This window comes from Columba livia, chromosome 15, assembly GCF_036013475.1.
Source record: "Columba livia isolate bColLiv1 breed racing homer chromosome 15, bColLiv1.pat.W.v2, whole genome shotgun sequence".
In the NCBI taxonomy this organism is placed as follows: domain Eukaryota; kingdom Metazoa; phylum Chordata; class Aves; order Columbiformes; family Columbidae; genus Columba; species Columba livia.
In genome coordinates this window covers 3,207,093-3,224,822 of record NC_088616.1, presented here as the reverse complement: position 1 = coordinate 3,224,822, position 17,730 = coordinate 3,207,093, and the positions used below count along the sequence as shown (strand labels likewise).

General features: G+C 41.0%; 1 long non-coding RNA gene across 1 annotated transcript in view; it reads right to left on the bottom strand.

Moving 5' to 3' along the window:
- LOC110363242 (uncharacterized) overlaps positions 1-17,725 on the bottom strand; it is a 45,647-nt gene extending 27,922 nt beyond the window's left edge. Inside the window, exons 1-2 of the long non-coding RNA XR_010466289.1 lie at positions 16,966-17,725; positions 14,337-14,403 (exon numbers count right to left, since the gene is read on the bottom strand). This is a non-coding gene — a long non-coding RNA (uncharacterized LOC110363242). The remainder of the gene's footprint in view (positions 1-14,336; positions 14,404-16,965) is intronic.
- Between the last annotated feature and the right edge of the window lie 5 nt (positions 17,726-17,730).

Genomic DNA, 17,730 nt, shown 5'->3' with positions numbered 1-17,730 from the left:
GGTTTTTCAGTGTATGGGAGAGACAGCACTTTATCTAATCATAAACGTTATGAGCTTCTCCTAGAAACAAGGTAAATAAATAAAAATGTGAATTTTCCTAACAAAGACACAAAGTCTGTCCCTGAACAAAATCTGAATATAATGAATAAAGGAGCCGGTAACTTTTTTATAGTTACAATTTCATAGCTTGAAAAAAGTTTGGGTTATCTTCATTTACACAACACCCAAACAAGATGAAGAGATGTTTACCATAACTGCAAATTGATTTGTCCTAGTAAGTGTTGTGCTCCGTAGAGCGGTGACAGAATAGAGCAGGAAACAACACTATAATTAGGCGCGCAGCAACTCCTGTATCTTTTCAGTACAGATCAGACAATTTGCGAACATGGAACACTAAGTACAGGAAACAGAAGACAATTTTATAGCTCTATAGGTGATATTGCCTCACTAGCTTGCATAGAAGTGACAAATACAAAAAACAGCACTGTGTAAAAAATTCCACTATTTTGCCAAAAAGGTCTTCTTGCTGTTTGTCGCAGGCTCTGCCCAGCCCAAAAAAGTCACTCTAGTCATATTAACCTTCCCCACAGCTATTTCTTACTGCAGGGAGTAGATCCCATTTCGAAGCCTTGATAATATCGCTAGTAATTTAACTTTCAGAAAGCCTCCTAAATATGCCTCATCTCCAGAGCCATGTTCTCTGGTCTGCCTTGAAAATACCTCTAAAACTATATGCTTTGGGACTCTTGCACTTTTGCATGCATTTTATTGAGTAATTTGGACTGTTACAAAAATAACCTGTGCAGTTTGTCCTGCCGTCCGAAGCTGCAGGTGGAACAGGAGAAACAAAGGCAGCCTCAGGTGGCAAATTTCTCTTCCTCCAAAGACCAAATTCTACATGAATTGCACTGAAACAGCTTCTGTGGCTGCAACCACAACTTCCCAATGCAAATGCTGGCAACACTCTTCAAACGCTAAATATAGTTTTGAATAAAAACATTTTACAAAAAGAAAACGTTGATAGAATTTCTGTCAATGCATCAGTTCTAATATTCACTCAACAGAATGGAATCCTCTTGTGCACTTAGGAAGTTCCTAATCTAGCCTAGCAAACATGCCTTGACTTTGCCATTCAAAGAAGGATAAGCTATTTTTATTCATTCTCCATAATACCATTTTCAACACTTAAATATTTTAGTCTTCTAGGCCAATTAATTGGTCAGATCAACAGCTCTACACATAATGTGGCTGGGGGCTAGAGAGTTTCTTCTCTGAATCTATCACATCCTGACTAGCAAGGCAGGATCCCTGCAGGATTAGAGCTCATGAGCTCTCTCAATGGAATAGCCAGAGAACAGCGGCAGAGAACACAAAGATCCTTCCCCTGAGACAGCAGACACCAGATTTGTTAGCAAACTCTGAGGCTGCTTTGAAGAACACGATGCTGGAACAGTGTTTCTGCACCTTCACTATTTGGCATTGTGTTGCTACCTCTTTGTAGTCTCTCTTTTCACTGATTCTTTGGCTGTGTTCACCCATTGCATACGTGTACTAATTTCCGCACTGGTAAGGTTCATGTGACTCCTTTAGCTTACACACTAAACTGATCATAAGGAACACATCAACAGCAGAAAATGGAGGTATCGTACAAGGTATTTTTCAGAAGAGGTGGGGTCTTTGTGGGAGACTCTCAACTGAAGTGCCTAACAAAAGTTTCCATTTATAATAATAGGGCTGCTGATCCAATTTTAAAACTGTGCCCAAAGCTGGTACAGCAACAACCAAAAAAGCTGAGCCAAAATGGACTTAAGGTGCCAAGTTCTTGATCTCTGATTCTTCTGTCCAGTGTATCTAGTAATTTGTTGTCCTAATTACAGCTCTTTTTTATGGGTTCTCTGCCTATTAAAAGGGAAAGGCGAGGCAAACAGAGGGAGGAGGGGGAAATGTAGTATCTACAAAGAACAAAAACTGCTTAGGTTCATTGGCATGATTAAGTCACTTCAGAACTCACTGGGAAATTAAAAAGGGCAAAAAAACACATTCAGTACAGGAATACATTTAGAGATCAATTGTACCATATGGTAAATGTGATTTAAAGAAATATAAATAAGTGATAATTGTCACTAAAACTGTCCAGCACCTATTTAATGGCTTTGCAAACTATAATAGTATATAATCATAATATGATTCTTATTTTGTTTCCTTCCTGACTTCCACTATGAAAAATGAAACTATGAAGTGACGGTACTTAGGGGAGTACACCAAGTGTGGTAAAACTACATATTAACCCAAATACAACAGCCTCACAACACACTTGTGCCCTGCAGAGCGTTCCTCCTGTCCCCATCTGCCCCAGCCCTGCTCCACAGCCAGCGCAGGCAACGGCTGGAGAAGCAATCTGCAAAGTATCTTTACCTGAACAGAGATGTGCTGAATGGCACCTGGAACATGCAAAACCGGGCAAGTTAAAACATACCGCTCCTCAGTTAAACGAGCTTTGAATCCTTTCTATTGTTTGCGTGGGCACCATCACCTCATAAAGTCATAGCAAAGGTTCTGGCTAAGGAAAGGGAAAAAAAAAAATAAAAAAAAGAAAGAAAAAACAGGTTTATATTAACTAACTTTAAATGTGGTCTTCACTGGAAGACCCTCAGATCACTTCCATTTACCAATTTGCCTTTTCAGTACAGTAAAGTAGCTGACAGAAGAGTGTGGGCCACCATTCCGTCCCTGGCTGCTGCTGTGTAGCCAGAGACAGTAGGTGGGATTTATTTTTACCAGGCTATGTATTATGTAATCAAAATACAAATGTAGATTCGATTTTCCTTAAGTGAAAGGACAGGTTTGGAGGAAAGGAGAAGGAAAAATTCAGCTCCCTACAACTACATACAAAGGCAATTCTAAAAAAATAGCCCATCCATAGGTTTGCATCCATCAATTTGGCTACAAAACCAGGATTCTGTCTAATTCGAGGGTTGACTAATTATGGCAGAACTGCATGCTGATGCATGTGGGAAAGGGAGCTTGAATGCAGAGCCCAAGTATTGTCCAGCTGGTGCCAAACTCACTGCTCTGCCAGTCTTTAATGTGAAGGCAGGATGCCCACTGCACTGCTAGCAGGGAAGAAGTGAGTGTGTTCAATTTTGACACAGCCCGAGTGTGAGTGTGAACCCTTTGTGTTTTGTGGCAGCAACCAAACACTGTGTAGCTGCCGGACACAACGGCAGGAACTGCACGGAGCCTGGCCGCACACAGCTAACGGCAGGCAGGAGGTGCTGCTTCCACTCTAAATCCATCTGTATTCACACATTTTAAAAACAGACTAGCAAATTTCATCTTCACAGCTACCAGGACATGTGAAGAGCTTTTGCAATCTTGCTGTTAATCTCCTGAAAGTGTGACAATCACTGTTTTATTTAAAAACAGTGCAGGCAAGGATTCCACTTTTCTTACTTTTCTGACACATCCAGAATTGTTTGCAAGGAAAAAAGTCAGCTATTCTAGGGAATACAACCAGCCTGCACTGGAACAAAAGTGTTTCTGCCAGAACATACAGAGACAGGAACTAATGCAAAGAAATGGAACGGCCAAAGAAACAAATGAAGTGCCTTTCTAGAAGTTACCAGACCATGCCAACAGACCCCTGCATAGACTGGGGTGAGATTTTTATCACAATACAAGAAGATGTGACCAGAACAGACAAGCAACCGAACCGACATCATCACCTATTAGGCTGGCAGTGACACAGTGCTGCTACCTCACCTGCAGCCACTCATTTGGGTCAAACACCTTCCCAACCGAGGCCCGTATCACCAGAGCAGCCTGTTCACTCCCTGGCCACAAAAAGGACCAAGCACTATCTATCGATTCATTGCAATTATTTTTTTGCTTCAGAAAGGTTATCTTCCAACTATGGTCTAGGCCCAAATCTGCATGAAGTTAACTATCCACGTTACAGAATGAGCAGCCTGTAAATAGTGCTGCCAGATCTGGTGAAGAGGCAGGTTTAACTGTGAGTCTGATTTGCTGTTCTGCCGTTTCCTTAACTCTGTTTTTGACAGTTTTTCTAACAAGTCCTAATACAGGCTTGTTCTCCAAGGGGAAAAACCTTAAAGTTGACTGAGACTTAACTCCAGGGTTTTTAGACACTGCTAGAAAAGGTTTTCTGAATTCCCTATGCAAGAGTATGCTTAATAAAATATTATCCTGAACAGAAATCCACTGAGCCTTGAAATTCCTTGTAGCAGTTAGATATCAATGTCTGATACGGAAAGTGAGAATAACTTGGTCACATATGATTGAAGACTAGAATCTTTGGGAAAATTGAGTTTAGCAGCTCAATTTAGAATTGTGGTCTCTTGCTACTGGCTTGAGCTTTCTGATATATAGTCCTTTCTTCAAGCCCAAGCCCTTGGAGAGACAAGAATCTCAGTTTTCATTATTTTTAATGTACTCTTCCAATCTTCCTGGTGACAAAGGAGATTTTGGAAATGTATTCAAGCTAGCTCTTTAAATGGAAGGAAATAACCCAATATTATTAATTCTTTTTTTTTTCTGGCATTTTAATCCCCTCTCTAGGGGCATTTGGCAAGAACGCGTTGACTCCTGGGTTTCTGAGGTTGGCAGTACAGACTGAAATACGCTCCTGTGGGAATACATGCAAGAAAGCTTGAGATGGATTTTCTAGTTCCTGGCAGCTTTTGAAGTAATTTGCAACAGTATTGGTCAAGCAAATCATTAGTTTTCTACAAAAGAAACTAGAGGAAAAGTCACAGTAAATGGCCTAGATACACATAATAGTGATAGAAGGAAAAGTCAGAGGCTCTGAACAAACTATGTCAACTGTTATATGCTGCAGTTTATCAGCCAGAACAGTTATGTACAGGTTTTTTTGTCGTCTTTGAATCTAAGAATAGTTTACAGACTCTTGACTCACCTTGACGTCGTGATTCCAGCTTCTTGCAGCCCGCAGGTGCCACAGCTGGCCCCTCAGCAGTGCCTGCAGCGGAGGAGGGCTGTGCCCCACAGCACTGAGCAGCCAGCATTTCTGTTTGTTTGGTTGCTTGGGTTTGGTTTATCTGTGCGCTTCTGTCCATCAAACAAAGGTGCCAAGGCAATCCAATAGACAGTACCGGTAAGGGACGGACAGACACTACCAGAAAAAGTAAGACTCAAATAGTTCTCTCTGCAGTTTATTCTGTAACCCTTGTTCTGCTTAGTGCCACCCATACTAGAAGTAACAGAGTTCACAAGACTGATTGCCTTATTACAAGACCTAAAATGCTTACTAATGCAGAGTGTGAGACTAACTGTCCAAAATGTTTCCAAAAATGATGAGAAGAACTGACAGTCACTGAGAAAAGCATCACTGCAAGCATTTCAATCTTTTCTGGGTAGATAAAGCTGTTTGGAGAAGGCACTTAACCAAAACCAGAAGAAAATTGCTGCCAAGGTGTTTATTGCTTTTCCTGAACCAAGCCATCATTTTCTTTTGCTCTTAATGGGATTCTACAAATCCTTACCTGAGAGTGCAGAATTAAGATGGGGCAAATGCTGAGGCTGAATTCTTCATTTTAAATGTAAATTAAAAAGCTTGTTGCTCTTACAGGAATACCTTATCTAGGCTAAGAACATTTACAACAAAAGATTTTGAGAATATTTTCTTTATGAACAATTTGCTATCATTACCACATTTCTTACGTTGCTCATGTCCTACAACTCAACATTTTGTAGCATGCACAGTTCTAAAGCATAAAAGAATCATAATTAAAGTTCAAATAATAAAGGAGAAATAATACTCTGCATATTTATGGGAAAATGGGAATCACGAGATTTGGGTTCTGTTGCTAGATCTGGCACAGATTTCCCATGTGTCCTGGGACAATTTGCCTATATAAAAATATTCAAGTACTGCAAGGGAAATCGGAAATCTACAACAGGCCTGGCTTCTAGAGCCAAACCCCTTCGTACCATGTACTTTTTTCAGACGCATCTCTGGCACATAGTCCTATACACCAAGTTGGGCTCACAATCAGCAGAACTTCAAAACTGAGCTCACACCAACCTGGGTTCTACCATCTGTAGCAACTTTGCCTCACCCAAGAGAGAGAAAACAATATTAATCTATTTAACATTGGTAGCAGAAGATTAACTATTGATGATTACAAGCATTGATAACTTTGAATAGCTCTACATAAACACTGTTGATACACCAACACGGACAGCAGCTATCTATAATGTGGTACAGCAATTTAAAACTAAGTAATTGCCAAATTTACTCTGCACATATGCCTAGATAACGTATTCAATCGTACTTTTATAAATGGATTTTCAAAGCAAACAGGTACAGGAAACTGTAGCTACCAGGAAAGGAATGTATAAAGAAGCTGAGGTTTTGTATATTCACAGAACTTACAGGAACATCAACTAAAACCAAGTAGCTAAGGTAAATAAATATGCAGCTGAGTGGAGAGCACTGTAACAAATGATATTTCCAGTCAGTATGCAAAAGAAACAAGAAGTCCAGAAGACTGGCTCGCATGCTGATATTACTAAGGTCTATAGTAACATATTGGAAGACTTTGATTTCAATTATTTATCAGGGAAAATGTGCTGAAAGACACAGAGAAAAGCTGGTGGCTTAGGAGTTCTTAGTATAAAGTTACTCCTCAGATTTTAAGCAATAAAGTGGAATATGGCTGAATGTGACATGAGATGCAGAAGAGGTTGCGATGCATATTTATCAATATATACTGAGCTGTAGTCCCTGCTCAAGAGCAATGAGTGTCATTTTTCTGCAAGGTTAAGGAGGAGTCATCAGGGTTGGGAACTTCAGCAGGAAAAGGCTGTTAAGTGAACATTGTATTAATAGCTCTGAGAAAATATGGCAAGGTCAGAGAACTTAATTTTGCTGTTGGTGCAAGTGAATGATTCCTCCTCTGCAAGTCAGGCCATCTGGAAGGTTGGCTCTTGTTCTCCCTCACTTGCCACTCTGTTCCCTCTTTTCCTCTAGCTGACACCCAGCTTGACAGGACAGAACAGACATGTCCTACTTCAACCTTTGAGGTAGTTAAATTGCTTGACCCTATTGTACAGACAAGCTGCGAGTTTTAGCTAAAGATATACCTTTGATAGAAGACTGAGCTGAAACAAATCAATGACCACTAAATCTGCACATTTAATTTTCCTTGCACCTCCTAGACAAGCTGATTCCAGCTTCAAGAGACAGTACTTGGAAGCACTTGATACTACTGACTGTACATAACAGGACTAGGGCTGGGACTGCTGAACTCCCAAAGCCCCACAAGCACATCAGATGAGAGGATGTAGTTAACTACAGAAGACAAGGAACCTTGAGGAGTCTGGGCATAAAGGAGAGTAATAGAAAATGGAGATTCAGGAGACCTGGGTGTCTGAGACATCTCACTAACTGCCTTGTCTGACATCTTCCTATCACAGAAAAATACCCACCTTCCTATTCTTGGCACATCTACACTATGGATGTCTACAGGTGACACTCTGGATGTCACATTTCCATTTACAAGGCTTTTTTTTTGTATTAACTCAGCAGTAAGAAACAGGTTTCTCTAGAATGATCTGCTTACATTTCTGCCCAGCTTTGTAAAAAGGAAGGTATCAGTTGTGTCTAGGAGCTCTTCCAAGTGTCTTGAAATTACCTGGAAACCTGGTCTAAGTGCTGTGTTGGGCCTGTGATAATCTTTTGTGTCACTTCCAATTTGATTCTTTTTAGAACTGGCTGTTGGAGTCTGCTCTGCCACAAGCTAAAGGTAAAACCACGGGATTCCCTTGTGTCTCTAGGTAATATACCGATTTATCTTGGCTTTGTTTGTTTTAAATAAACCTAAATAGCATTTGAGTGGCTGAAGAGCTGTGTCATGCAGATTTCCCCAGTAGTTTATTTTAAGCTTTTCAGCCCTCTGAACTGTAACGTCTGCTAGTCTGGCGATCACACTCCTGTTCTCGGTGTTCTGACCCACTATCTACCTTTAATTCCTATCAGCCATCTGAGCACATTGTAGGTCTCTCAGCTACAGCTGCTGATCTGCATTTAGTAAATAATGTCCCCTAAAACAATCAGAAAATCCATTACTTGGTCATATATCAGAGGAACCAGAGAAAGCACATTTCATGCCTGCCTGCAACATATGAGACTGGAATACCAGGTCCATCAAAGCTGTTAATTTAAATTTTTCCTCTCTACTATTCAAAATTCATAGCCAGGTTAAATGCATTTTTGAAACATACACATGAGCACCAATGGGATGCAGGTGCTCTGCACTACTATACAGGCTTGAGTAACAACTAGTAATCTGGATAAAACACTAAAAGTACTTTGTGCTAATACAATTTGAACCATATATGTAGACATGCCACTTATCTGGCTACACATTGATACTCCAGCAAACAGAAGTAACTTGTTATTACTTAAAATGGAAATATAAGGCACAGATAATCACTCTGGTCACAGCCTCACCCAGACATCTGATGAGTAAGCTCCGAGAGAAACCATACACTATATAAAGCAGTTACAACTGTTCACAGATGTAAATTGTACCTTAGTGATACCTTTTATGTTTGAATACCTACAATTTTGTTGCTTTTTCTGTTAAAAAAGTGTACCTAATGCCAGAAGATTGTTTCCAAAATCACTTCATATCTGAAATCCTATATCCCACCTGCAGCTACTTTCTGACTCTTTCCATAGTTATGATGGCCCAACAAGTAAAATGGAAAGGGGCTATCAGGTTTGGGACAATCTGCACAAGGTACTGTCACCGTCTCCCAGTGCTCTGCATTCTCCTTTAGCTTTTAAGCATTTTTCTTGTCCTTCAGATTGCCTATTTTCTGTTTTTCCTGCTAATATTCTCATAATAGAGTTCTTGATTCTTCTCAAGTCTAAAGGAATTAAGGGAATTGCCCTGTAAGTAAGTAACTGCTCACTCCCACAGCACCTTTCACTGTCTGTTCTGTTATCCAGTTTGCAATACCCTACAAGGCCCAGTACCGCGTGTTTTCTTTGCCAGCATTTGGGCAGTGCCAGGGCCAGCTGCTGGCACGGGAACAGCCACGGTGTTTGACTTGGGAGAGGTCTTGGCTACCCTGACTATTCACTGTCAGTGCAGCTGCAATAACCAGTAATAGCAGAGAAACGTCACAGGGAAGTCTAGTAGAGATGAGACTCTTCAAGAGACACAGAGGTCCCTAAAATGGAAAGCAGGTATTCAGGCAGGGTGTTAGAGCATCTAGGGAATAGACAGGAATAAAAATCTTAATTGTATTTAAAGGATAACAGGCTTTTCAGTGTAGTAAAGTTATCTGATTTCTTACAGTAATTAATATCAGCTTCAAAGAATATGCAATTTCAGTTTTAGAATTCTCAAATACAGCAGAAGGAAAAAAGTTCAAATATATCCTACAAACGTTGCCTTCTGCAACTGCTGACTGGAGACCTCGCCATAAGGAATACCGTATAGGTTTTCTTTCAGAGAAAAATGCAATGCTGTTTTGAAGTCTTGTGCATTCACCCTGGGGAATCTGCAGGGCACTTTGTCTTGCAAGAACGATATCTTGTCATTAATGACTCCTGACTGGTGGGTAATCCTGCAGCACAGTCCCTTGATGTGACAGGACCGCACACATGGGTGACTTGCAGCAAGATTACCCTGGCATGGTTGCTGGGTGGCAAATATAGTGCCTAGAAAACATTTGATGCTGACAGCTACTGTAAACTGCTCTGTAGGGAACAGCTTTACCAGTGTGCTAACATCATAAAAATTAAATTTACACTGAACTTTTGACATGCATAACTTAACCCTCATTTCTCAAAAGAAAGATTACTAATACCAGAATGCTCTAAAAGCTGAGTCGACAAGAGAGCTAAGTCCCTAGAGAAAAGGCTGTTCTGGCCCTTGCCCACAGATTATAGGCGACTAACGGCTCTGCCCTCTCTGAACTTTAGAAGCAGTTGGCACTGCTCAAATATGCATCTTAGCCGATGAAATGAGAGTGCAAAATTTTACATGCAAAATAGCCAAGCACAAATGTACCCTTCTTGTGCACTGCTCACTATGCAGGGTTAACACCTTGAATTCCTCTGTCATCAAACCCCTTCTCCCCATGCTGATTTGCATGTGTTAGTGTAATAACTACAGTCCAGCACCTCTCTCTCCCTAGACTGACACGTTGAACTCTGGCAGCCTTGCAGCTCTCCGGCATAAAGCAATTATTGCAGAGCAGAATCAGTTCAAATTACATCCAGCTGCAGATGGAAGTAGAAGGAAGAGAGACGAGTTACAGATAGACTAAGCTGCAGGAATGTGAAGGAGAATTAAGACCTTTGCACAAACAGCAACACAACAGCTTATGGCTCAGCTTCTAGTATAGTGAGTAATTGCTGGCTTTCAGGAAATTATTCTGAAGATCTTAATTGCAACTAAAACAATTACTTGTAACCACACTACTGTATTTAATAGTTTTTCCTACTAAGAGATAAAATACATACTTCATGTATTAAATCTTGCCTATGTTAGATGTTCTGCTTGTTCTGTCCTGGGTTTCATAGGTTGTGGGTTGCTTTCCAGGATCCCAGAGGAGTGAACAAGGTCCAGGCAAAACTTACCAGGAAAGTTACAGAAAAAAATGGTGATCATGGCGATCAGAGCTATCAAGGGACTAGAAGGAGCTGTCCGAATTGATCTGTCAATCTGAGTTTAGATTTCCAGTTAATTTCCACCTTCCCTGTTTGCATCACTCAAAAAACCAGTTTGTCTCTAAATCACCGCTAGCTCCTCTACTAACATCGGGCTATTGTAATCATTAAGTGCCATAGCAAATGTTTTCATTACATTTCTATTCTTTGTAGGTATCAGCCAAATAGTGTTTTCTGTATTTTTGTAATGGCTGACACTTCCAGTTTGAACTGTTTACTGTGATTCAGTTTCAGGAATGCTCCTAAAATTCAAAGCAAAATAAGGCAAGTTGGCACAAATGCTGAGATAACAAGGGATTTCTTTTTCTCTTGGCTACAGTAGAGAAGGTTCAGCCTAGGCTTCATCTGGAGAGATGTTCCACTGCAAGGCAATCTGTCACAATAAATGCAATACACTGGGGTAAACTATGATTTGCATTAGTGCACTTATACTGTTTCAGGAACGCTTGCTGTAAATAGCAGAACTATGGTGATAAAATGTAGTAAGGCTGTCAGGAAGTTACTAAACATTTGACTACCCAGTCTCAAAACAATATCACTCTAATCTGAATATCGAGATCCGTGTGAATGTAACTCAAGTACACCACGAAGTATATGGACCAAATAGCGTATACTGCTCTGTATGCTGAAAAGGTAAAAAATGTCTTTTAAACATGCAAATTAGCAATTAAACAGACTTTCCTTGGGTTTCCCCAGGTAACACGTTCCATATGCATCTTGTAGACCAAAGAAAAATATTGCACAAGTAGGGGAAGCAGTAAAAAAGGACATGGCTAAAAACCTGGTAGATGTTAAAAACCATTTTTTGTTTATTTGATCAAATGCACTTATAGTGGTAAACTCGAGAGAGAAAAGCTTCAGCTCCAGTGTACAGGATGGGGTGTTTGCCTGTCTGCACCTCCAAAACTGCCCAAGGACTTATTATTAACAAGACCCATAAATATACACTAGGACTTCTTTACAATTGGATTTTTTAATACCTGGAAGACAGATGAAGATACTCAGTAAAATTTAGAGGTCTGTAGTCTAGAGGCCTTGGACTCTTCAGGGGCAAATGTTTTCTCAGCACTGCTCTCCCTCTGCTGCCTCCCTCTCCTGGATTCCCTTATGAATGTGAAGCTGTTGTTCCCTTTCCTCTTTTCACCCACAAAAGAAAAATCACACTTTTCTAATGTGAAGGTGAAAAGGTGGAAAAATGTGACTGCAGCTTGGGTTTTTTGTGGGTTGTTTTTTGGTTGGTTGTTTGGTTTTGTGTTGTGTTTTTGTGTGTGTTGGTTTTGGTGGGTTTTTTGGTGGTTGTTTTCTAAATATAGGTAATTTTCTCTGTGGTTTGGGTTTGGGGTTTTTTCGTTTGGTTGGTTGGTTGTGGGGTTTTTTTGTATAAGACATTCTGGTGTTACTGGAAGAGGTGTAACATCAGAGGGAAATCAATAAAATAAAACGAAGCAAGAAGGACGAAAGTGAAAGAGATTTACATCCAAACCATTTTAGTTGTGTTAATACTCTAATTATTTGATATGAACAGATGAGTATTTTTTTTTAAACCTATCCACCTGCCTCTCTTCTGGAACGGGTAGGGAAAGGAAGGGCACAACACGGAATTCCTTTAAGAAGACTCCCAGGGAACTCTCCATAGGGAAAAGGAGGAAGAGAAAGCCTGAAGTTCGTAAGTTCTGCAAGCTTTGAAGAGAAAGCAATTAATAGATTAAAGTTAGGCCCAAATTACTGAGAAGCAAAACAAGAAAAAAATGTATTTTGATTTCTGGGTGGGCATAGCATCACATTTACTGGTTTTATTATCCTGATAAATCCGCCATTATGTTAATAATATCTAGTAAAAGGAGGGTAATGTACTTTCTCTTTGCATATTTGTTTACTATTCTATAGTGATTCATGCAGCCAGCTCTTCCAGAAAGTAGCTTAATCGCCCTGTTTATCCGGAAACTTTTCTATGAAGAAATGAAAAATGAAAACCCCCACCTAATCACACACTTAATGGTTAGCAATGACATTTTAAAGACGATTTTTAAATGTTGGTCCCTGCTCCTCTGGAGTACCTGCAGGCTGTGGAAGAGGCTAAGCTCTCGCTGATTTATTCATACCCATTTTTGCAGTCACCCAGTTTTATGCCAAGCAACTAGTCAGGAGCTGATTGCAGACTGTCCTACAAAAAACAGGTTGCTTTGCCAAAGTAAAAGGGTATTCTGGGCCACACTACTGAAGACAAAAGGAAATAGGAGTGCACTAAATTAATCAAGAAGGGGAAAAGGCAGCTACATACAGGAACATAAGATATGTGGTCTTTTTCCATGCGTGAGGGAAAGAACTAAAAAACTTTTTGGCTCTGCCTCCAGTCTTGGAACAGGGAATGGCTTTGTTGTGTATGTCTGTGGTAAAGTTAAATTGAAGGAAATGCTGAACAACTCTACCAAGTGTGGTTTCCAAATATATATCAAGGAATCAATTTTTCAGCACAACACAGATACCTGTAGTGCCAAGCAAACACTGTTCCTGCAAAGTGAAGTTTGTTACATCTTTCCGCTAGGAAACCGTCACCTCTCCTGTCTACTACAGACAGTTCCTGCAGCTTAATTACAAAGCAACATATGATTTCACTAAAACCTGTATAGTGTCATGTTTAAAATAACATGTTTTAAAATAACTGTTGGCTTCAAAGAAATAACCTGGAAGGATGGGAAACTGTCTGTATACACCAAGATACAGAGTAAGCCTGAGATGGTGGCACTTTGTCAAGCGCCTTTTCTCAGTAGCTCCCTAAAGCTTTACAATTAACTGATGCAGAAAGGAAATGCCTTGTACCTTGCTCATCAGCCTTCAAGTACAAAACATAGGACAAAGACGTTTCAACACAGCAAAAGACAAGAAATTTCTCTTTTTGCATATTTTGAAGCAGTAGAAGTGAATAGGAGATAGCTATGTTGCAGCAATATAAAGATGAGACTTTTCTGTGTCAGTATGACATATAGGACCTTTCACCTTTCTAATTATCATCTGTGTAATTACATATACATCTGCTCTTTCATGACAAAAGACAAGGCAAGCAAGCAGAAACACCTCTAGTCCCAAGTTAGGTTCTGTGCCAGAAAGGGCTTCAGCCTTCAGAAGCCTGAAGCTTCTGCTCAAATGGGTTTGAAACAATCTTTTTTTTCCCTGGCCTGGATTCACCGTCTATCATCATGAAGTACCACTTGCAACACTAATCAGAGTAAGAGAATTGCCATCACTGCCATCACATAAGAACTACGTTTTGAGGTTTTCTTTCAAATAGGCGAGTATTCCTGAAGGTGGAATTAAAGCTGAAGTGAATTGATTCTACTACTCAGATATACAGTGAGCACTAAAAGTGCTTTTACCTTTTATGAGTCATAGCAAAATGAGAGTAAGGTGCAGCATGGACACAGGAAGAGATAATTACAAATGAATATTCAGAACTGCACGGGATAACCAATGATGTTACTTTGTAATGACTGACGAACACTTCCAGATACGATGACATGCTCATTCCCATGTTCTCTCCATGTGCAGAGCTGGATTAATAATTTCTCATCCCCTTATTTCAGGTGAAATAAGAAAATACATAACTTACCTGCCCAAGCTGCTGGAGAGATTCAGCTTGGTCCCCCTTTCTCTGTTATACGCGCTCTCCAGTGGGCCTGTAAGTAAAGGTGCAAGTTGTCACTTATATTAGTAACATTTAGACTTTGACTCAAGATACTGGCATTTGCCCTCTTTAACAATCCCTCCATAGACTTGCAAAACAATTATTTCTAAGGAACAGTTAAAACACACATAAGAAAATGTTCTGTATGGACCAGTCTGTTTTCTCAATACATTTTCTAGGCTGTAAAGATGATTACTGAACACATTTTGCAGCAAGGAGAGCTACAAAACAACAGCAAATTGAATGAGAATTATAGGTGTAACATATATCTGTCGCATATTTGTTGTATTTCCAAGTGGTAGCAGTGGACGGTTTTATTTTACTAGTTGCCATTTCAGAACACAACATATGGCCATAAGTAAAGGAATCAATATTGCCAGTAACCATTCAAAATTTGAAGTTAGGAATATACATAGAGGACTGTAATTGGGTGTAACTGACAGAAGGGAACTCCAAAAAGAGCTACATTTAAAATAGCCACACTAACTATCTGAAAACTGTTGAAAGACAAGGAGACCATGATGTGAATTTGCAAGAATGGAAATAATTTATCCCTAACAAAATAAAATACAGTCAAGTCTTAATCTGATAATGAATTTCTCTGACAGCAGTACAGTCCCTGAAGAGAAACCAAAGAATCTCTATAATTAGTAACTCTTATAATCAACATTGCTGGAAACTACGCTAAGGGTCAGAGTAGCTCCAGCAGAGATCAGGATGACTGTGACAATTACAACTGAGCTCAGAATCCTTCTGCAGAACAATCTCAGTGAATTCAATAATGCTTTAAAATGTTGAGTGCTGTATTATGAAAGCATCAAACCAAGAGAATCATAGAATCATTTAGGCTGGAAAAGACCCTTAAGATCATGGAGTCCAATTGTAAACATAACACTGCTGAGTCCACCAAAGACAATATTATAAATGCCATTTATAAATTTCATGGTGGAAAAAAATCTTATTGATAAATTTATAAGGTTTTTATTCTAGGAGGAGAAAAGTACCTCCTGTACTAGCATGTTGCACAGCTAAGGAGCAATAGCAAATAAATGGGAGGAAACCCTCAGTTTTTCATCCCTCACATAGCTGAGGAGCATATTATTCGATGGCTTTAACTGAATCTGCCAGTTTGCGTCACAAGCTCCTGGGAATGTATAAAGTGGTTCTTTCTGCTCCCCAGCTGCAGGGACTGGAGGTCACCAGAGCCTTTTCCCCGCTATAGCCTTAGGCAGTAACTGGAGACAGGTGAAGGTGGCAAAGTAAGAGAAGTTTTTAAGCAGTTCTGAAGGATTAACAGCCCTGTACTATCTCCACAGAAGACTGGAAATTTCCCACACTATAAGCCTGCTCAGATCCAGCAGCCCATTTGCAAAGATAAGAAACCGATGTGAATGAACCTGCTTTGTTCCCTGTGCAATTTACTATTAATAAATATGAGTTACAAAATCACTATAGAAAGTTTCTCAAAGGCAAAAAAGATTTCAAATTATGCCAAAAGAGATTGCTGGTCTTCTCTTAAGGCTGTACTTTTATTGGATGGCTTTTACCAGCCAGCTCTGTCGTAATTGCATTCATGCTTTTTGTACAAAAGGGCATGACCCTTCTCACTGAAGTGGATGAGGATGCTTGCATCCAGCAGAGCCTACATCCACAGTTACGCAAGTAAAACAGGCACCTCTGTAGAGATTTAAATATCTAAATGGGATTTAGGTCTCTTATTATTATAAAGTGTTAGCCCAAAGGCTACACCTGTATCTGCTCACTTGACAGAAAAGTAAGTTACTGCCATGGCTCATACTTTTTGCCAGATGAACCAGACTATTACTAACTAATAGTGAAAGTAACCCAGTGTCAGTGCTTGGTCTTCCACTTCCTCTCAGAAAGGGTTCTGAACTTTTACATATGTGTTTACTCTCTCTACTGTAGTGGCTGATGCATAAAGACAATAGAAACTGATGCTGTGCTACACTCGTTAGACCCAAAGCTTAAATAAAACATTAATCTTACACTAAGCAATGACTTTTCTAAAACGTTCTTAATTCGCTGTGGTAGCTCAGGTACTCCATGCCACCGTGCATTTTTGAGAAAGCAAAACTACAAGATGGTGTGCTCAGGGCAGTCTGTACTCCGAGCCCGCCCTGTGCTAATGCTGCAGGCTGGCTGGGTAGGATTCGGCAGCAGTTCAGTTACCTGTCACCTTGAGAAGGGCTCCTGAGACACTGCAATGTATGGGTGTGACTGTACAGCTTCCAGGCAGAAGACGGCTCATGTCTGGCATGGCTTCAAGAGTGAGGAGGGGAGGGCAGGCACCTCTCTGGGTACTGGGCCTTATTTAGTTTTTCACGGACTGAGAATGGAAAGGGACAATGCACTTAGGATTGTCACATACTCATGGTGGACGCTGGGCAAGAAAAAATTACTTTTACTCCTTAGAAAACTGTGCATTATATAAACCAGCATCTATATAATGCAACAGGTGTTTGTATAACTCATGGTAACTTCTGAACTTTGCTAGAGTTGTGGAGTTGCCTTCTCTGCAGACATTCAAACCCACCTGGACACATTCCTGTGTGATCTGCTCTGGTGAACCTGCTTTAGCAGGTGGTTTGGACTGGATGATCTCCAGAGGTCCCTCCCAAGCCCAACCAGTCTGTGATTCTGTGATCTTCTGTCAAAGTCCTTTTGCCAGAAACCTCTTAAGACTTTAGATGAGCCGCAAACAAGTTGGGATCTGTTTTGCCAGCAACTATACCATGTCAGAAGAGTTGCAATACTCATCTTTTCACTCTCTGTCTTCAGTAAGGCCCAACTTCAGTGGAGGGGTGAAGAAACCCGATATTGGGCAAATTCCTAACGCATTTACATTGTCACTGCACCACCACGGGATGAACTACAACATATAATGAGATCATCCTAGGCCGGCTTGAGACAGACGAGCTCAGCGAGGTGAGGGAGGCCTGTGCTGTCTGCACCGCGGCCCGGCAGGCAGGCCCGGCCGGTCCCGTCAGCTCACCCGGCACCGGGCTGCTCCGGGGTGGCCGTGGCTGTAGCGGCGCCCTCGCCATAATCCTGCACGGAGAGTCGAGAAGGGGCCTCTGCGGGTTCCAGACGGGAGCTGGGGGTTTTCACCCCGCAGAGGGTGGCGAGGGCAGCACTGGGGCCGGGGCAGAACCGTCCGGCACCCTCAGTCCTCGAGCGGGGGGCTGCGGGGCTGCCCGCCTTCCCGCCCGGCCGCTGCGCCCTCACGGCCTCTGTCCGCGCCGCGCAAGGCTGAGGCGGCCGAGAGCGGCGGGGGGAGAAACGCGGTCCCTCAGGGGAG